Genomic DNA, 20,850 nt, shown 5'->3' with positions numbered 1-20,850 from the left:
AGTGACTAGATACTGTAGATCAATCCGGCCCTGCACTTACACAGCTGATTCATCTAATTATGGTCCAGAGTGAAGACCATGAACATGGAGCGTGCACACCTGGAACACTGAAGTGAATGGTATCTGTTAGACCTGATCAACAGTGGTTCTTTTTGGAAATTTGAGTGTATTTTGATAAATGTGTATGTTTGCAAGTTTGGTTGATTGGTTTGTGTGTGTGTGTGTGTGTGTATGTGAGGGGGTGATGTGAGCTTGTATGTGTGGGGGTTGGTTGTGTACACTGTGAGCTCTGTGTTGTTTGAGCTCTTCCGTTTGATCTCCTCTCGAAGCACCGTTAGGAAACCGCACTTTGTAGACTAGCAGCAGTAAACCCCCATAACTACACTCGAAAAGCATTGCATATATCATCCGCTCTGTTCCATTAGAATATCTGACACATTCGGGCTTCCTGTAGAGCAAACCCTCCACTAAAGTTGCTCTATGTGGAAAGTCTGATAGAACAAAATTACTTTGACTCACTTGGTGATCTGCTAAAACGTAGGATGAAACCAGAAATAACAGAACACAATCAGGGAACATATAAAAGTAAATTATTTATTGTTACAATTGCAGTCGTTATTTTGTGACCTACTTTCCATTTCATTATTTATTTATTTTATTTGGTTTTATTTCACCAGGTTAGTCTCATTGAGATTAAAAAAACGATTTTCCAAGAGAGACCTGGCCAAAATAGTTTTTTCAGACATAATTACAACATAAAACACAAAGCACTACAATTTCAATTAATTGGTGAGGTGTGTTGCATCTAGGAGTCAAAACATTGACAGCCACCCACTTTATTGTCCACCATAGATTTGACCTTAACTTTAAACTAATTCAAAAACACGAGCTCCTGCAATTTCCTGTCCTGCTGTAGCTTGTAGCAAGTGGAAGGGCCAGAGAAATAGAATGCTTTTTTACCCAGCTCTGTACGGGCACAGTCAACAAGATACCGTCCTGTGAGCGGAGCTGATAGTTGTCATTTGTCTGCTGGACAATGTAGGTACACAGGCAAAAGGGAAGCTGTCTCAGTATGGCCTTATCGATGAAGACGTACCAATGACTATGTCTCCAAAGACCTAAGAAAGGCCAGCTCCCTCTCAAATAGAGGGTACAGTGATGAGCGAGACCTTTGGAGTTTATAACAAAACATCGTACACCTTCATTCTTCAAACATTATCTGTACACAGGTTGAAAAAAAGTACATGCTTGGATTATAAAAGCAAATCAAAAATGATGTTACTACATGGAATAACAAAACAGCCTAAAATGTTTGTTTTTTTAAATAGGTGGAAAATGTATGTAGGTCCATAAACAATTTCTCTACAATATAAATAAATATATAGAAATCAACAAACGTGTGAAGTTGGACAAATAAAATGTATGTTCCAAAAGGAAATCTTAGTTCATGCAAAACAGTAGCGCAAACTTAACAAAGCAACTGAGCAAACAGGCAATGTACGTACATCGAACATCCGAATGGCGTTAACTTGTACAGTCAATGGTTCTGTACATCAAACATCCGCATGGCGTTAACTTGTACAGTCAATGGTTCTGTACATCAAACATCCGCATGGCGTTAACTTGTACAGTCAATGGTTCTGTACATCAAATTGACAGTTGAGAGACTTGTCATGGACATTGTGGACCTGATTTCTCAATGCTTTACAACTATTATTCTGAGGGGTGGTAAAAGTAATGTAGCACTGAGCACATTTTATTATTCTCTTCATCTGCTTTCCGGCAGAGTGCTTTATTCAGATCTGTCCGTAAGAAAGAAAGAAAAAAAGAAAGAAAAGAGACAGACCGTCAGACACAAATGGATCAATCGATGGCTATAACTTATAACTTTTGTTTACACTGACCTCATTGTGGACAAGTTGTTTTGTTTACACTGACCTCATTGTGGACAAGTTATTTTGTTTACACTGACCTCATTGTGGACAAGTTGTTTTGTTTACAAGTTATTTTGTTGACACTGGCCTCATTGTGGATGAGACCCATTTTGCTAGGTGCTAGGGATGAAAGAGAGAAATTAAATATTGCTTTACATTATTGATTATGGTCTTCATGTGTATTATTTTTGTGTGTTTACTGTAAAACATTTCATTTTTAAGAATAGCTCAATCAGAAGTGTTCACTTCTGAGTATTCAAAATTCAATGCACAATATACAAAGAAAACAAAGTGGGTAGGGGCTCGTCAGGTACCATTCAAATTCAAGTGACATACTCCTATGTTTTTTCTCTTTTGTCTGGGCACTCACTTTTTGTTGCCGGCGGTTAGTGTTGCTTTGGGCTGTGAGGCGATGCAGTAAACAGCTACTCCAATCAGGCAGTGGACACCAGGGCTCCCACAACCATCCCTACAGCCGTAGCTGTATCCAGCTTAATGGATTTATCACAGGCTGGGAACACACACAAACACGCCACACATACACACGATACACGCAAGCACGCACTCAGTCGCACGCACAATCCCATACACACATGTACATTATAATGACGTGTATTATAATGGCATACACACAAACAAATATTGACTTCTTATATTCTTGTGCCATATCATTGTACATTGAGGGAAGCGGCAGTACTGTACTTACTCCGGCATTTCACATAGATTTTGCGATCTTCCCCTCCGTCTTTCTTGCATACAAACTCCCCTGTGTTCTCATCCTTGTAATCCAATCTATGAGTAGTTTCATTATTAGGGCTGAAAGTGAAACCATCAACACGTGATAGTGTGATCTTGTCCGAGAATACTGCCACGATTATTTTCAGCTGAACTAAAGATATAGAAAAAACAGCATTTGATAAAATAGATTGATAAACACTTTCAGGGTATTAATTTTTCTCTCGATCAACTTTCCCCTCATGCTCTGTTTCTGTTATTTAAGCAAATGCACATACTCTAGGCAGACATAGTCCATGGTCCATAATTATTGGCACCCTTGATAAAGATCAGCAAAAAAGTCTGAATAAAATAAATAATACAAATACTGAGCTATATTGTGTGCTCAATTTTTTAAAACTATGTTATACTAATACAATTTCTCAGAGAAAGAGATTTTGTTTAACAAGTAATAACAAGTAGCCTTTTTCTAAAATGCTTTATGAGACTGGAGAACACGTTGCGAGATCAGAGACCTGGCAGTGTGGTGCCAGGACAACAACCTCTCCCTCAAAGTCAGCAAGAATTGACTTCATTTTAATTAACCTTAATTTAACTAGGTAAGTCAGTTAAAGAAGAAATTCTTATTTACAATGACAGTCTACCAAAAGGCAAAAGGCCTCCTGCGGGGACGGGGCTGGGATTTTTTTTTTAAACATATAAATATAAATATAAAACAAAACACACATCCCGACAAGAGAGACAACACTACATAAAGAGAGACCTAAGACAACATGGTAGCAACACAACATGACAACAACATGGTAGCAGCATACAATATGGTACAAACATTACTGGGAGTGAGGCATACGAGGGTTTTATGTTGGACGGGCAAGGAGGCATGGCTGAGTCAAATAGGAATCCTGACTTAATAAAGTGGTGATTAAAGAGCTCAGCCATGTGCTTCTTGTCAGTAACAACCACATCATCAACTTTAAGGGACATGGGCAGCTGTGAGGAGGAGGGTTTATTCTCCAGGTCTTTAACCGTTTTTCAGAACTTCTTGGGGTTTTACCCACAGAGAGAAAACTTCTCCTTAAAGTAACTAACTTTGGCCTTCCAGATAGCCTGAGTGCACTTATTTCTCATTTGCCTGAACAAGAGCCAGTCAGCCTGACTATGCGTGTGCTGAGCCAATCACCAAATGCAATTCTTGAGGTGGAGTAACTCTGCAAGATCAATGTCGAACCAGGGGCTGAACCTGTTTTTAATTCTCATTTTCTTTATGGGGGCGTGTTTGTTAACCACACCACTGAAAATATCAAAAACGAAGGTCCAAGTGTCTTCGACAGAGGGGATCAACCTGATTCTATACCATTTTACAGAGGCCAGTTCATGAAGGAAGGCTTGCTCATTAAAGTTGTTTAGCAAGCGTCTATAACAAATCAGGACAAGTAATTTCACTGAGCAGCCATTACGAACACAGGCTGTAAAAAAGTGATCACTAAGGTCATTACAGAAAACACCAGACTGATACCTATCATGATTATTTGTGAGGATAACATCAAGAAGATTAGCCTTTTCTGGGTGTTTGGAGTCATACCTTGTGGGATTGGTAATAATCTGATAAAGATTTACGGAGTCCCATTGCTTTAGGACTTGGTCATCCGGTTTAATAAGCATGTCCCAGTTTAGGTCACCTAGCAGGACAAATTCAGACTTAGTGTAAGGGGCCAGGAGAGAGCTTAGGGCAGGTAGGGTACAGACCGGTGCTGATGGAGGACGATAGCATCCAGCAACAGTCAACAAAGAGCTATTTGAAAGTTTAATACTTAAAACCATCAAATCAAATTGTTCAGGGACAGACTTGGTGGAGATAAACCAGGCACTGAAGGTGATCCTTGGTAAAGATTGCGTCTCCCTCACCTTTTTAAGAAGATCTGTCTTGCCGAAAAAGGTTATAACCATAAAGGTTAACATCAGTATTCAAAACACTTTTCCTTAACCACGTCTCAGTAATGACCAACACATCTGGATTGGAGCTGTGAACCCACACTTTCAATTGATCCATTTTAGGTAATAAGCTTCTAGTGTTAACACGCAGAAAACCCAGGCTTTTTTTTCGAGAGCAGAAATCAGTGAAGCAGATATCAGAGCACAAGTCAGAATTGGGGCTTGCAACAATAGATGGGCCAGGGTGTACATGCACATTTCCAGATATCATCAACAGTAATACAATCAAGGCAGAGGACAGGGACAGCTCTGCAGTGCTGATTTATGACATCTGAATGTGCATCAGATGGCAACAAGATCATATTGTACAGCAATTTCATCAGGTAACATGAATACAAAGCCGGCGAGAGGTGGTTAGAATAGGATGGGAGGCCAAAAGTCTGTGTAACAAATAGAGAGAAAATCCCCAGCTACAATAAATGACATTGCCACTGTAGTTTCTATTTAACTAGATACACATCTAGCGCCCGTACCAGACAGGGGGAGACAACCAGGGCAGATGGTGAACAGATCGCCAGGTGGAATCCAAGCAGCACTGCAGCAGGCAACGGGAGTAGGTGTCACACCCACTTGGGAGAAGCTTTTATTTCTGGAGGCAGATTTCTTGTAGAAAATGCCAGTCTCTGAACAGCAGGAGGGGGCTTCAAGGACCTCTATAGCAGGTGGTGTCAGAGGAAGGCCCCAAAAATTCTCCAAGACTCCAGCCACCCAAGTCATAGACTGTTCTCTCTGCTACTGCACTGCAAGCGGTACCGATGCACCAAGTCTGGAAGCAACAGGATCCTGAACAGTTTTTACCCCCAAGCCATAAGACCTCTAAATACACTGAACAAAAATATAAAAGAAACATGTAAAGTGTTGGTCCCATGTTTCATGAGCTGAAATAAAAGATAAATGAAATGTTCCATTCACACAAAAAGCATATTTCTCTCAAAATTTTGTGTACAAATTAGTTTCCATCCCTGTTAATGAGCATTTCTCCTTTGCCGATATAACCCATCCACCTAACAGGTGTGGCATATCAAGAAGCTGATTCAACAGTATGATCATTACCCAGGTGCACCTTGCGCTGAGGACAATAAAAGGCAAAGCCAAAATGTGCAGTTTGTCACATAACACAATTCCACAGATGTCTCAAGTTTTGAGGGAGCGAGCAATTGGCATACTGACTGCAGGAATGTCCACCAGAGCTGTTGCCAGATGTTCTCTACCATAAGCCACCTCCAACGTTGTTTTAGAGAATTTGGCAGTACGTCGAACCGGCCTCACAACCGCAGACCATGTGTATGGCGTCGTGTGAGTGAGCGTTTTGCTGATGTCAATGTTGTGAACAGAGTGCCCCATGGTGGCGGGGGGATTATGGTATGGGCAGGCGTAAGCTTGGTCAACGAACACAATTGCATTTTGTCAATGGCAATTTGAATGCACAGAGATACCATCACGAGATCCTGAGGCCCATTGTCATGGTATTCATCTGCCGCCATCACCTCATGTTTCAGCATCATAATGCACGGCCCCACGTCGCAAGGATCTGTAGACAATTCCTGGAAGCTGAAAATGTCCCAATTGTTCCGTGGCCTGCATACTCACCAGACATGTCACCCATTGAACATGTTTGGGATGCTCTGGATCGACATGTACGACAGCGTGTTCCAGTTCCCACCAATATCCAGCAACTTCGCACAGCCATTGAAGAGGAGTGGGACAACATTCTACAGACCACAATCAACAGCCTGATCAACTCTATGCGAAGGAGATGTGTCGCACTGCTTGAGACAAATGGTGGTCACACCAGATACGGACTGGTTTTCTGATCCACACCCCTGTGATCAACAGATGCATATCTGTATTCCCAAACATATGAAATCCATAGATTAGGGCCTAATGAATTTATTTCAATCGACGAATGTCCTTATATGAATTGTAACTCTGAATCTTTGAAATTGTTCCATGTTGCATTTATATTTTTGTTCAGTATAATGTAGTGTATTGTAGTTAACCAATAGCTACCTAGACTATCTGCATTGACCCTTTTTGCGCTAAGTCTTTTGACTCATCACATGCGCTGCTGTTACTGTTTATTATCCATCCTGTTGCCTAGTCACTTAATCCTTACCTATATGTACTTATCTACCTCAATTACCTCGTACCCCCATGTATATAGCCAAGTTATCATTACTCATTGTGTATTTATTCATGATATTATTTTATTTATATTATTATTATTTTATTTATATTATTTTCTCTTCTCTTTTTTAAAATGTTTTATCTTAGACCATTCCTCCATACAGACTCTTTCCATATCCTTGATATCATTCATCTGCTCTTATGACTGCCCTCTCCAATTCAAACCACAGGTTTTCAACAGGGTTCAAGTTCAGAGCCTGATGATTACAAAATGTTGATTTTGTAATCAATTAACCATTTCTTTGTAGATTTTGATATGTGCTTGGTGTTATTGTCTTGCTGGAAGATCCACTTGCGGCCAAGTGTCAGCATCCTGGCAGAGGCAACCAGGTTTTTGGCACAAATGTCCTGGTACTTGGTAAAGTTCATGATGCTGTTGACCTTAACAAGGGCCCCAGGACCAGTGGAAGCAAAATAGCCTCATAACATCAAAGATCCACCACCATATTTACAAGTATGCTTCTGTTTTTCAACAGCAAACCCACCACTGGTGTGCGTGGCCAAAGAGCTTGTTTTCATGTCATCTGACCATTGCACTGGTTCCAATCCAAATGCCAATGCCATTTATCAAAGTCCAGACGTTGCTATGGTCAGATGACGAAAAAAAGAAAAAAAATTCCGAGCAAATGTATTAGTATTGTAAAGACCCGGTATTGTGTTCTGTGTTTGTGGGTGTGTTATGGTTCTCATGGCTACTAGCAGGGGTTAAATATGTCAGGACAGATGGAAAGGTTGGGGGGGTATGATGGGTAATCCCGCGGGATTTGGAAATGCATAAATAGGGATTACTGTCTCATCTCTCTCTCTTCTGTTCGGGGCCTTGATCTGTTCCTATGAGAGTGACCCTTAACTCGACATGGTATAATTGTGTACGTTCGGCATTTAGCGGCGTGGGCTGTGGCCTGAACAATAGCCCAGTTTAGGAATAAACCTGTGTTCTGACCTGCACACCTAGAGTCCGTCTCTTTCCTCTTTAATGACCCAGCCGGGTCATTACATTGGTGTCAGAAGTGCTTTCGATCTACGGGATCGAGACTAGGCGAGTTAGCTGTTCAGTATAGGCCGGGTTGGCTTTAGCGTGACTCGCATCTACGGTCATGATGCTTGGGGCGAGGCGGAAAATTAAGGAAGAGTCGGACAAAGTGTCCGTTGTTGGCTCGGGGGTACCCGGTCGGGAGGGTCAGGCGGCGACTGCCGTAGAAGGGCTGGAGAGCCACATGGCGGGAGTTAAATTGTCAGTCAGCAAGATGGCAGAACTGGCGGGTTTTCCTTCACACCGCTCGAGAGCAGACGTCACGGCGACGGGGATATCGACGTCACCGGGTGCGGAAATGGCTGGGCCTGCTTGTGTAAACAGAGATGGCAGCGGCCTATTGCCATTAGCCACGGTAGCGGCTAAACTACCAAAGTTCAATGGACAAGGTAAATGGGAAGTTTTTTTCACTCAATTCGAGTTGTTGGCTAGAGCCGGGAGGTGGTCTGACGAGACGAAAGCGTTACAGCTTGCCCTGAGCCTGGCAGAGGAGGCGTCGGAATGCCTGTTAACGCTAGCCCCGGACGAGAGGGGCGACTACGGTGCGCTAGTGGAGGCATTGGGGGGCCGTTTCGGCAGCGACGCGCAGCCCAACATGCTGCGGATTGAACTGAGTAACAAAAAGAGACTTCAGGGGGAATCATTAAAGGCGTTGGCAAGTGGTATTCTGAGCCTGACCAGGCGGGCTTATGCAACTATGCCGATTGGGGTGCAAGACGAGCTGGCACGGGACAGTTTTATTAGAGCGCTCTCTTCCACCGAACTGGGTAAGCATGTTCAGATGGCGGACCCACCATCTCTGCGGGCTGCAGTGGAGATAGCCAGGAAGAGGGAGCTGATCTGGGGTGAGGGAGTGAGAGTGGAAGTCGCCAGTCAACCAGAGGTGAGAGCAGCGGTGGCTGGGGTGCCAGGGGTCACGAAACCAGAGTGGGTTGACGAGTTGGGCGGGCTAGTCAAGACTGCTTCGCTTGTCATGGAGAGGGGCTCCAGGCAACGTCGCAGTGTCAGCTCAACTCCTATTGTCTGCTGGGGTTGTGGCCAGCCTGGCCACATTCAGCGGGAGTGTGGCAGATTCTCCCGTCACCAGGGAAACGACAGCGGGTTCTCGCGCAGGGGGCAGCGCGGGCCCACCCCCCCCGCCCCCGAACCCACTGTAAGCAAAAGAGGTACCCAGCAGCGCAGACAAGAGGGTGGGGACCTGCTCCCCCAGGGTGTAGCTGCCGCCGTGTTTCCTAGTCCGGTAGTTGTGGTGGGACGTACCACCGTTGGGGACTTCTGCAATGTCATCGTCAAGGTAGAGGGGGTGGAATGTTTGGCCCTGGTCGACACGGGCTCTACAGTAACCCTGGTGAGACCAGACATACTACCTGTTGGGGTGCGGGTGGAGCCGACCCTTGTCCAGCTACGGACTGTCACGGGGGAGCTAGCCCCCATGTTAGGGAAGTGTCAGCTATCTGTGACTGTGGGGGGGAGAACTGTGGGGTGTCCGGTGTGGGTAGCAGCGGTGCAGGACCCCTGTATACTGGGAATGGACTTTTTGAAAAACTGTGGGGCTCAGTTGGACTTAGCGTCGGGCACTTTGAGGCTGTCGGGGGGGCCCACAGTGGGAATGTCGCCTTCGGGAGGGCCAGCAGGGGGCAGGGCTGTCCCTCCGTCTTCCTCCAAGCTTGCAGAAACTCCACCGGTCATCCCGGCTGCTCCCTTGGTCGTTGTGCCATCCCAGCAGCTGTCTCCGGCGGCGACGGTCTTCACTCCCCATCATGGTGCAAGCACAGGCAGCCCAGTAGCCCAAAACACACTGGCTCCTTCATCCCATCAGCCCGACGGGGGGAAGGAGGAAGCTATCGACGCCGTCGAGGCTGTGTGGCTGAAGAACTGTCAGGGTCTGGATGAGAGACAACAGAGACAGTTAAAGCAGCTGCTGTTGGACTTTAAAGATAGCTTCGCTTGGGGGGAAGATGAGGTAGGACAAACGCACCTAGTTCAGCACGAAATAGACACTGGGGACGCCAGACCCATTAAAATTCGGCCCCGTCGTATTCCCCTTGCCAGGAGGGAAGCAGCAGACACAGCTATTGTTGACATGTTGCGGGCTGATTTCATTGAGCCATCAGATAGCCCATGGTCCGCGCCGGTCGTCATGGTGCCTAAGAAAGGGGGTAAACTTAGGTTTTGTGTTGACTACAGGGGCCTAAATTCTGTCACCACTAAAGACTCTTATCCCCTACCGAGGATTGATGAGTCGCTAGACAACGTGAGAGGGTCCTCGTGGTTCTCCTCCCTTGATCTGCGCAGTGGCTACTGGCAGGTGCCCCTCTCGCCAGGGGCACGTGAAAAAACGGCCTTCTCCACAGATAGGGGCCATTGGCAGTTCAAGGTGCTGTGCTTCGGGCTCTGTAATGCTCCTGCCACCTTTGAGAGGCTCATGGACAGAGTGCTGGCGGGGGTTCCGAGAGACGAGTGTGTTGTGTACCTAGACGACATATTGGTGCACGGCACATCGTTTGAGGGGGCACTGGGGGCAATTAGGCGAGTGTTGGAGAGGATCTCGGGGGCGGGGCTAAAATTAAATCCGGGAAAGTGCCATTTCATGCAAAGGGAGGTGCCGTTCCTGGGGCATCAGCTGGGTGGTGAGGGCATCAGCACGATGCCAGACAAAGTAGAGGCTGTGAGGGGGTGGCCAGTTCCAGGGGGGAAAAAAGAGGTTAAGAGCTTCCTGGGGCTGGCATCCTACTATCGTAGGTTTGTGAAGGGGTTTGCGGGGGTAGCGGCTCCTTTGAACCACCTTCTCAAGGAGGACACTGTTTTTCAGTGGACCGAAGAGCACCAGCGGGCGTTTGAGGGCCTCAAACGTGCCCTGATGGAGGCCCCTGTCCTGGCCTCACCAGACCCGAACCGTCCATTCATCCTGGACACCGACGCAAGCAATGAGGGTTTGGGGGCTGTGCTGGCTCAGCGTGGTCCTGATGGGGAACACGTAGTAGCTTATTACAGCAGAACTTTTGATAAGGCTGAAAAACGCTACTGCGTGACAAGGAGAGAGCTGTTGGCTGTCGTGGCAGCAGTACGTCATTTCAAGTACTACCTGGGGGGCCTGCCGTTTGTGGTCCGGACGGATCACTCCGCCCTGCAGTGGCTTCTCTCCTTCAAGGAGCCAGAGGGTCAGATTGCCCGCTGGCTGGAGGAGCTGCAACCCTACGACTTCCAGGTGGAGCACAGAGCCGGCCTTCGCCACAGCAATGCAGACGCCTTGTCCCGCCGCCCGTGTGCTGAGGATGGCTGTGGGTACTGCGCCAAACGGGTGGAGCGAGAGAGAGAACTGTGCAGGGAGGAAGGAGTCACCGCCACGGTGAGTCAGCTGAGTGTGACAGAGAGCCGGGAGCTTGAGGCTGTGGACGTTGGGGAGTGGAGGCGTCGCCAGGAGGAGGACGCAGAGCTGCGTCCTGTGCTGCGGTGGGTGGAAGAGAGAAGACGACCGCCGTGGGGGGAAGTAGCCCCTCTATCACCAGTCACCAAAGGACTGTGGGCTAAATTCACAGTCCTTAGAGTGGCTGAGGGAGTGCTCCAGAGGGGGTGGAAAAAGCCAGCGACTGGAGAAATTACGTGGCAGGTAGTGGTGCCCAAAAGGCTGCAGGGGAGCGTGTTACAGCAGCTTCATGGGGGAGTAGGCGCAGGGCATTTTGGGGTCTCCAAAACGTTAAAGCGCGTGCGTAAAGGCTTCTATTGGGCCAGGCACAGGAGGGATGTTGAGGACTTTTGTAGGCAGTGCGACGAGTGTGCTGCTAAAAAAGGACCTCCAGGTCAGTCACACGCCCTCCTACAACAATTCCCAGTAGGGGAGCCCATGGAGAGACTGGGGGTAGACATAGTAGGGCCGTTTCCAACCACAGACAGCGGTAACAGGTGGATTCTAACCGCTATGGACTACTTCACCAAGTGGCCGGAGGCTTACGCTCTCCCAGACCAGGAGGCGGGGACAGTAGCTGATGCGTTGGTGGGGGGAATAATCAGTCGATTTGGGGTGCCACAGTCTATTCACAGCGACCAGGGGAGAAACTTCGAGTCACGGGTGTTCTCAGAGTTGTGTAGACGGTTAGGCAAGGAGAAGACGCGCACTACTCCGCTTCACCCCCAGAGTGATGGGCTGGTGGAAAGATTTAACAGAACATTAGCACAGCAGCTGGCCATCGTTACCTCAAAACACCAGAGAGATTGGGACACCCACTTACCGTTTATTCTTATGGCGTGTAGGTCGGCTGTTCAAGAATCGACTGCGTGCTCCCCAGCACTACTAATGTTAGGTCGTGAGTTGCGCACCCCAGCCGAACTGACGTTTGGCCACCCTCCTGATAATGACGACAGGGTTTTGCCTGGCCCGAACTATGTGTGTCGTCTGCAGAACCGGTTAGAAGCGGCTCACACCTTCGCAAGAGAGCAACTCGAGAACGCAGGGGTGCGCCAAAAGCGCCACTACGACTCGCGCGCTAGGGGGAGGCACTTTGGAGCGGGAGAATGTGTGTGGCTTCACAACCCCACGTGCAAGAAGGGGCGGTGCCCAAAGCTGGACAGTGCATGGGTGGGGCCGTGTCTGGTGATAGAGAGAGTGGGGGAGGTGACGTACCGGGTGGAGGTCCCTCCACGGAGCAGGAAGGTGGTGGTCCACCGGGATCGATTGGCACCCTACAGAGGGAGGAAAACGGTAGGGAATGGGAGTGAGGTCTCTGATGTGAGCCCACGGGAACAGTCTAACGAGGAGACTCTAGCGCAACCTGAGCCTGGGGAGGGGGCTGCTTCTTCGGAGGGCGCTGGAAATGACATTGGGGCAGAGGAGTGTTCTGGGGGTTCACCGGTGAGAGTCACGGGGAGGCCCAAGAGACTGATGCGACCTCCGGGTCGTTTTAAGGATTTTGTTGTGTAACCCTAGGGGCTAGGGTTTAGAAAGGGGGGGGCTATGTAACGACCCGGTATTGTGTTCTGTGTTTGTGGGTGTGTTATGGTTCTCATGGCTACTAGCAGGGGTTAAATATGTCAGGACAGATGAAAAGGTTGGGGGGGTATGATGGGTAATCCCGCGGGATTTGGAAATGCATAAATAGGGATTACTGTCTCATCTCTCTCTCTTCTGTTCGGGGCCTTGATCTGTTCCTATGAGAGTGACCCTTAACTCGACATGGTATAATTTTGTACGTTCGGCATTTAGCGGCGTGGGCTGTGGCCTGAACAATAGCCCAGTTTAGGAATAAACCTGTGTTCTGACCTGCACACCTAGAGTCCGTCTCTTTCCTCTTTAATGACCCAGCCGGGTCATTACAGTATAAATACTTCCACATTTTATTTGCATACATTATAGCTCAGATTTAGTATTATTTATGTTATAGTCTTTTTACTCATCTCTATCAAGGGTGCCAATAATTATGGTGGGTTTTAGTGAGATAGTTTTGAATACTAAATTAAATTAGGAGAGTTGGGAGAAAACCTGATCTACAGAATGTCCAGATAATGCCCCAGAATTCATAGTTAGATTAAATAAGGAATTGAACTAGTCTGGCAACTTACCTGAGTCTGAATTTACAGGTACTGTTAAAAGAATGGGGGACAGCATCAGTTGAGGTCACAGTAAATAGATCAGAAAGCAATTCTGACCTTGACATCGGTGATATGGTAGTTTTTAATGTCATCCAGCTGATTAATCTAGTCAGAAATAATCAGAAAAAACTGGTGTTGAATTATTTTTGTGAAATTTTCTATGCAGTCTGTCTATTTTTTCCATAGCTACCCCAAAACTTAGCAGTCATGGTCCAAATCAACAACAGATGAGCCAAGAGTATGGTCCCCTTCATTCTATTTACTATTCTCTTGATTCTTCTGGGGAAAATAAAACGGATGTATCATTTCATACACTGCCGTTATAGGTGGTCCAACCTAAAGAGCCCCTATGTCCATAAAAAAAAACTAGAAAGACACAATTTTCTGTCCCTAGACAGCCATTCGACTCAAACTTCAATTTTGTATAATAGTAAAACAAAAAAATACATAGATCTTTACTGAATTGAGGCCTGAAATGTTACAAGAAATAACACCTTCACACAAATATATTGATTTATCGTTATTTTATTGTCTCCTACAAACCTTTTCAATTGTAAATAAATCTTTCTCATGTCAGTGATGAAAACTTGTTAACTGTCTCTATCAATTTCAATTTAATCCACCGGAAAAGACAGAACAAATAATACAACAAATATTGTGGTTAAACTCAAATATACTAATTGATAAAAAAAAAAAAAGTTTTTTATTTAAAAAAAGAAGGTATAATCTTCGTAAATGATATCATAAATAGGACAGGTGGAGTTGTCACACATGCAGCTAACAAAAACATATGGAAATGTCTACACTACCCAAAATTGCAACCAACTAATTGCAGCATTACCGCAAAAACTTGTCTGTCGGCCCTGCATTAAAGACCATAATTGGTTAAAGAAAATTGTGATAGATAAAAAAAAGTATACCAGATTTTTTTTTTTATGACACCTGTGCCATATAGATCGCAAAATAGTTGGGAAGAGATTTTTGACGTACCGATTCCATGGCACATGGTTTATGAACTGATACGGAAAACGACGCCAGATTCAAAACTTAGAATTGTTCAATTTAAATTATTATACAAAATTCTTGCAACCAATAGAATGTTATATATATGGGGGATACAGCAGCCATCCCAGCTCTGCAGATTTTGCTGCGAAGAGACAGAATCATTAGATAATTTGTTTTGGTACTGTCCCATATATAGCTTGTTTTTGGTCACAGGTCCAGCAATGGCTGAAGAATTGCTATATTTACCTTGAGCTAACCCTGCAGATAGCACTACTGGGTGATCTGAAATGTCATAGTCAATCGACCAATAATATAATAATACTTTTAGCAAAAACAAAAAATTAAATGTACAATCTGTAGAAACAATGAGAATAGAAATGTTCAGAACTTTTGTGAAACATCACAGGACAGATGATAAATATATGGCAAATAGAAATCCAATATGGATGGTGTTAAGAGATAGATGGGAAGGGTTGAATGGAGCTGAAGTTTGGGACTAATAGCAACTAATAACAAGATAACTCATGTAAAACACACTGTGTCCGTAAAACATAAATAGGTTAAGAACTTTTGTGAAATAGCACAGTTTGAAAGATACAGCAAATATAATTCAAACCGGATGGACATTAGAAATAATGGGAGAGGTAGAGGAAGGACAGAGTAAAAACAAACAAAATAGAACAATTGTAAAATGAACTGTGTCCATAAAATGTATATACTGTAGTATATATAATCTGTAAGTAGAGGCCTAAGCGTTGTTGTTCACTAGTTTACGCCAATTAGGAGAGGAATGGTAGGCTTAGAAAGTAATAAAGGAAAATATATGTAAAAAAATATATGTACAGTTGTCGGAAGTTTACATACACCTTAGCCAAAATAAAAAGCCTACATTTTTCACAATTCCTGAAATTTAATCAGAGTAAAAATTCCCTGTTTTAGGTCAGTTAGGATCACCACTTTATTTTAAGAATGTGAAATGTCAGAATAGTAGTAGAGAGAATGACCTATTTCAGCTTTTATTTCTTTCATCACATTCCCAGTGGGTCAGAAGTTGACATACACTCAATTAGTATTTGGTAGCATTGCTTTTAAATTGTTTAACTTGGGTCAAATGTTTCGGGTAGCCTTCCACAAGCTTCCCACAATAAGTTCGGTGAATTTTGGCCCAGTCCTCCTGACAGACCTGGAGTCAGGTTTGTAGGCCTCCTTGCTCGCACACACTTTTTAAGTTCTGCTCACAAATGTTCTATAGGATTGAGGTCAGGGCTTTGTGATGGCCACTCCAATACCTTGACTTTGTTGTCCTTAAGCCATTTTGCCACAACTTTGGAAGTATACTTGGGGTCATTGTCCATTTGGAAGACCCATTTGCGACCAAGCTTTAACATCCTGACTGATGTCTTGAGATGTTGCTTCAATTTTGTGAAGTGCACCAGTCTCTCCTGCAGCAAAGCACCCCCACAACATTATGCTGCTACCCCCGTGCTTCACGGTTGGGATGGTGTTCTTCGGCTTGCAAGCCTCAACCTTTTTCCTCCAAACATAACGATGGTCATTATGGCCAAACAGTTCTATTTTTGTTTCATCAGACCAGAGGACATTTCTCCAAAAAGTATGATCTTTGTCCCCATGTGCAGTTGCAAACCGTAGTCTGGCTTTTTTATGGCGGTTTTGGAGCAGTCGCTTCTTCCTTGCTGAGTGGCCTTTCAGGTTATGTCGATATAGGACTCGTTTTACTGTGGATATAGATACTTTTGTACCCATTTCCTCCAGCATCTTCACAAGGTCCTTTGCTGTTGTTCTGGGATTGATTTGCACTTTTCCCACCGAAGTACGTTCATCTCTAGGAGACAGAAATCATCTCCTTCATGAGAGGTATGATGGCTGCGTGGTCCCATGGTGTTTATACTTGCGTACTATTGTTTGTACAGATGAACGTGGTACCTTCAGGCGTTTGGAAATTGCTCCCAAGGATGAACCAGACTTGTGGAGGTCTCCACTTTCTTTTCTGAGGTCTTGTCGGATTTCTTTTGATTTTCCCATGATGTCAAGCAAAGAGGCACTGAGTTTGAAGGTAGGCCTTGAAATAGATCCACAGGTACACCTCCAATTGACTCAAATGATGTCAATTAGCCTATCAGAAGCCTCTAAAGCCATGAAATCATTTTCTGGAATTGTCCAAGCTGTTTAAAGGCACAGTCAACTTAGTGTATGTAAACTTCTGACCCACTGGAATTGTGATACAGTGAATTATAAGTGAAATAATTGTTGGAACAATTGTTGGAAAAATGACTTGTGTCATGCACAGTAGATGTCCTAACCGACTTGCCAAAACTATAGTTTGTTAACAAGAAATTTGTGGAGGAGTTGAAAAACGAGTTAATGACTCCAATCTAAGTGTATGTAATCTTCCGACTTCAACTGTATATGTATATATTTATATATATATGTATGTGTGTGTGTGTGTATATATATATATATACAAACACACACACATATATATACATACACATATAGATATACATATACATATCTATACATATACATACATATATACATATACACATGTGTGTATATATATTTGCAAAAAAATATATGGGGGATTGGAAGTGATGCAGACAATTGCATTGATGGAAGCTACAATCTATCTGCAATATTAAACCCGATCTACCCCACCAAAACTGTTTAAAAAATGTAAAACAAATAAAAGGGTCTTTAGAATAGGGGATCAAAAACCTAAAACTTACCCTTTCCTTGTCGGTTTTCAAAAAGTCTTCAAAATGTCACCTTCTCATGGGGTCTGTCTGTCTCTATGTCTATGAGGAGGAGGTGTGTATTATTATCTTCCATTAACATCAGAGCTGTATCTGTCCCCATTTAGTACCTCAGTAACTTGAGACCGGGTTGAGTTATGGGTGAGGCAACAGATCAACTTCAACATGCTGCTTTGGCAAGTACTATCACTTTTGAAACAACAATGTCCACATGTTTAATACCATATGTTTAATACTAAGGGTAAGAAGAATTACATATGGGCCTACAGTAAATTGCAAAAAATAATTTAAGAGTAGTGGTTTTAGTATGTAGTATGATTTTACAATGTAGTAAAACATGATCATGATCACAGATAAGTTATGTCCCAATGATTCTGTTGAAAACCTAAAATCCCTACTGCTCTGCAGAATGCAGAGGAGCCATGTGAGGAAGACAAAGAGACAACAGCTTCCTGCTTGGCAACGGTAGACCACAACACCCTATAACCTACAACTGGCACCTGGAACACAGTTACACTCTCACCCAGGCACTAAGACACAATGCCTCAAACACTACTACCCCGATGCCTCAAACACTACCACCACTATGTTCGACACAAATAACAATGCACTAACCACAGGTAAGACAGAAAACACTTTTCTTATAAGAATTGCGGTTTACAAAATGTTGATTTTGGCCAGTCTTATTACACACAATCACATATACCCAGACAGCAGTGTCAGAACCATAAAAGATAGGATAGCATCACTTCCCTACCATCAGTGTCAAATGAACACAATCTGAGATATAATTGTCATATGCGAATGTCATCACAATTTCCATTAGACTAAGGCTGCATTTCCTCCCACTGGCTCAGCACACTGATATGGGTGAACACTAGCCTGGGCTCCATTACAGCAGAACCAGTGAAGGCCAGCCCTGCACTGTCCCAACTGTCCCCCGATGATGCCCAGTCCTGACCTGCAAAGCACAGCTGACCTATGACAGCATTAATATGACAAGAAGACAGACCGTTATGTGTAAATCAATAGACAGTTGGTTCCTTTAGTCTCCAACTAGGGTATTTGACAGGGTAAGATAAGTGCCCCCTGCTGGTTAAATAAAAACAAAAGCAGAATTGACTGTCCATAGTCAAATCCATAGTCATATTAATCTTTATTAGATGTATTTTATACACATATACATATAAATACAAATATACAGGTACACGTTATATACTTTTAGAGAAATATCTATTGTTTATGTATATATCCATAGAAAAATATCAGTTCACATAAATTGTCTTGGACATTCTTATGATATACAAAGAACATGAAGCATTCCGTAATCCAACAGGAGTTCATGGTTATGGTATGTGATCAACAGACTGCAGTATATGGAGATTTGGTATTTGGTATGTTATTAGGATCCCCATTAGCTGTTGCAAAAGCAGCAGCTACTCTTCCTGGGATCCACACAAAACATGAAACATAGTACAGAATGACATAATACAGAAAAAACATCAATAGACAAGAACAGCTCAAGGACAGAACGACATCAAAACAATTTAAAGGCACACATAGCCTACATATCAATGCATACACACAAACTATCTAGGTCAAATAGGGGAGAGACGTTGTGCCGTGAGGTGTTGCTTTATCTGTTTTTTGAAACCATGTTTGCTGTTTATTTGAGCAATATGAGATGGAAGGAAGTTCCATGCAACAAGGGCTCTGTATAATACTGTACGCTTTCTTGAATTTGTTCTGGATTTGGGGACTGTGAAAAGACCCCTGGTGGCATGTCTGGTGGGTAAGTGTACGTGTCAGAGCTCTGACACACAACACATTGTTTCTTATAAAAAAGAAGTAGTGATGCAGTCAGTCTCTCCTCAACTCTTAACCAAGAGAGACTGGCATGCGTAGTATTTATATCAGCCCTCTGATTACAGTGAAGAGCAAGACGTGCTGCTCTGTTCTGGGCCAACTGCAGCTTAACGAGGTCTTTCCTTGCAGCACTCGACCACACGACTGGACAATAATCAAGATAAGACAAAACTAGAGCCTGCAGAACTTGCTTTTTGGAGTGTGGAGTCAAAAAAACAGAGCATATCTTTATTACTGACAGACCTCTCCCCATCTTTACAACCATTTGAATCTATATGTTTTGACCATGACAGTTAACAGTCTAAGGTAACGCCAAGTAATTTATTCTCCTCAACTTGTTCAACAGCCACACCATTCATTACCAGATTCAGCTGAGGTATAGCAAGGAAGGATTTGTACCAAATACAAAGCTCTTAGTTTTAGAGACATTCAGGACCAGAGATGTGGTAATTGTCAGTCAGTGTAAACCATCTAAAACACTGGTACAGTACACTTCCCACACTGAGCATTAGTTTAGGTGTTTAGAGCCATCTAAAACACTGGTACAGTATACTTCCTACACTGAGCATTAATTTAGGTGTTTAGAGCCATTTAAAACACTGGTACAGTATACTTCCTACACTGAGTATTAGTTTAGGTGTTTAGAGCCATCTAAAACACTGGTACAGTATACTTCCTACACTGAGTATTAGTTTAGGTGTTTAGAGCCATTTAAAACACTGGTACAGTATACATCCCACACTGAGCATTAGTTTAGGTGTTTAGAGCCATTTAAAACACTGGTACAGTATACTTCCCACACTGAACATCAGTTTAGGTGTTTAGAGCCATCTAAAACACTGGTACAGTATACATCCCACACTGAACATCAGTTTAGGTGTTTAGAGCCATCTAAAACACTGGTACAGTATACTTCCTACACTGAGCATCAGTGTAGGTGTTTAGAGCCATCTAAAACACTGGTACAGTATACTTCCTACACTGAGCATTAGTTTAGGTGTTTAGAGCCATCTAAAACACTGGTACAGTATACTTCCTACACTGAGTATTAGTTTAGGTGTTTAGAGCCATTTAAAACACTGGTACAGTATACTTCCTACACTGAGTATTAGTTTAGGTGTTTAGAGCCATTTAAAACACTGGTACAGTATACTTCCTACACTGAGTATTAGTTTAGGTGTTTAGAGCCATTTAAAACACTGGTAGAGTATACTTCCTACACTGAGTATTAGTTTAGGTGTTTAGAGCCATCTAACACACTGGTACAGTATACTTCCTACACTGAGCATCAGTTTAGATGTTTAGAGCCATTTAAAACACTGGTACAGTATACTTCCTACACTGAGTATTAGTTTAGGTGTTTAGAGCCATCTAAAACACTGGTACAGTATACTTCCTACACTGAGTATTAGTTTAGGTGTTTAGAGCCATTTAAAACACTGGTACAGTATACTTCCTACACTGAGCATCAGTTTAGGTGTTTAGAGCCATTTAAAACACTGGTACAGTATACTTCCTACACTGAGTATTAGTTTAGGTGTTTAGAGCCATTTAAAACACTGGTACAGTATACTTCCTACACTGAGTATTAGTTTAGGTGTTTAGAGCCATCTAACACACTGGTACAGTATACTTCCTACACTGAGCATTAGTTTAGGTGTTTAGAGCCATTTAAAACACTGGTACAGTATACTTCCTACACTGAGTATTAGTTTAGGTGTTTAGAGCCATCTAACAC

General features: G+C 43.7%; 1 pseudogene; it reads right to left on the bottom strand.

The window, feature by feature from the left end:
- Positions 1–633: 633 nt before the first annotated feature.
- On the bottom strand, positions 634–4,296 carry LOC120018650 (annotated as a pseudogene).
- Positions 4,297–20,850: the final 16,554 nt, after the last annotated feature.

The sequence above is a fragment of the Salvelinus namaycush genome, chromosome 23 (assembly GCF_016432855.1).
Source record: "Salvelinus namaycush isolate Seneca chromosome 23, SaNama_1.0, whole genome shotgun sequence".
NCBI lineage: Eukaryota > Metazoa > Chordata > Actinopteri > Salmoniformes > Salmonidae > Salvelinus > Salvelinus namaycush.
The sequence above is the reverse complement of the archived record's forward strand: the minus strand, read 5'-3'. Positions and strand labels throughout refer to the sequence as shown.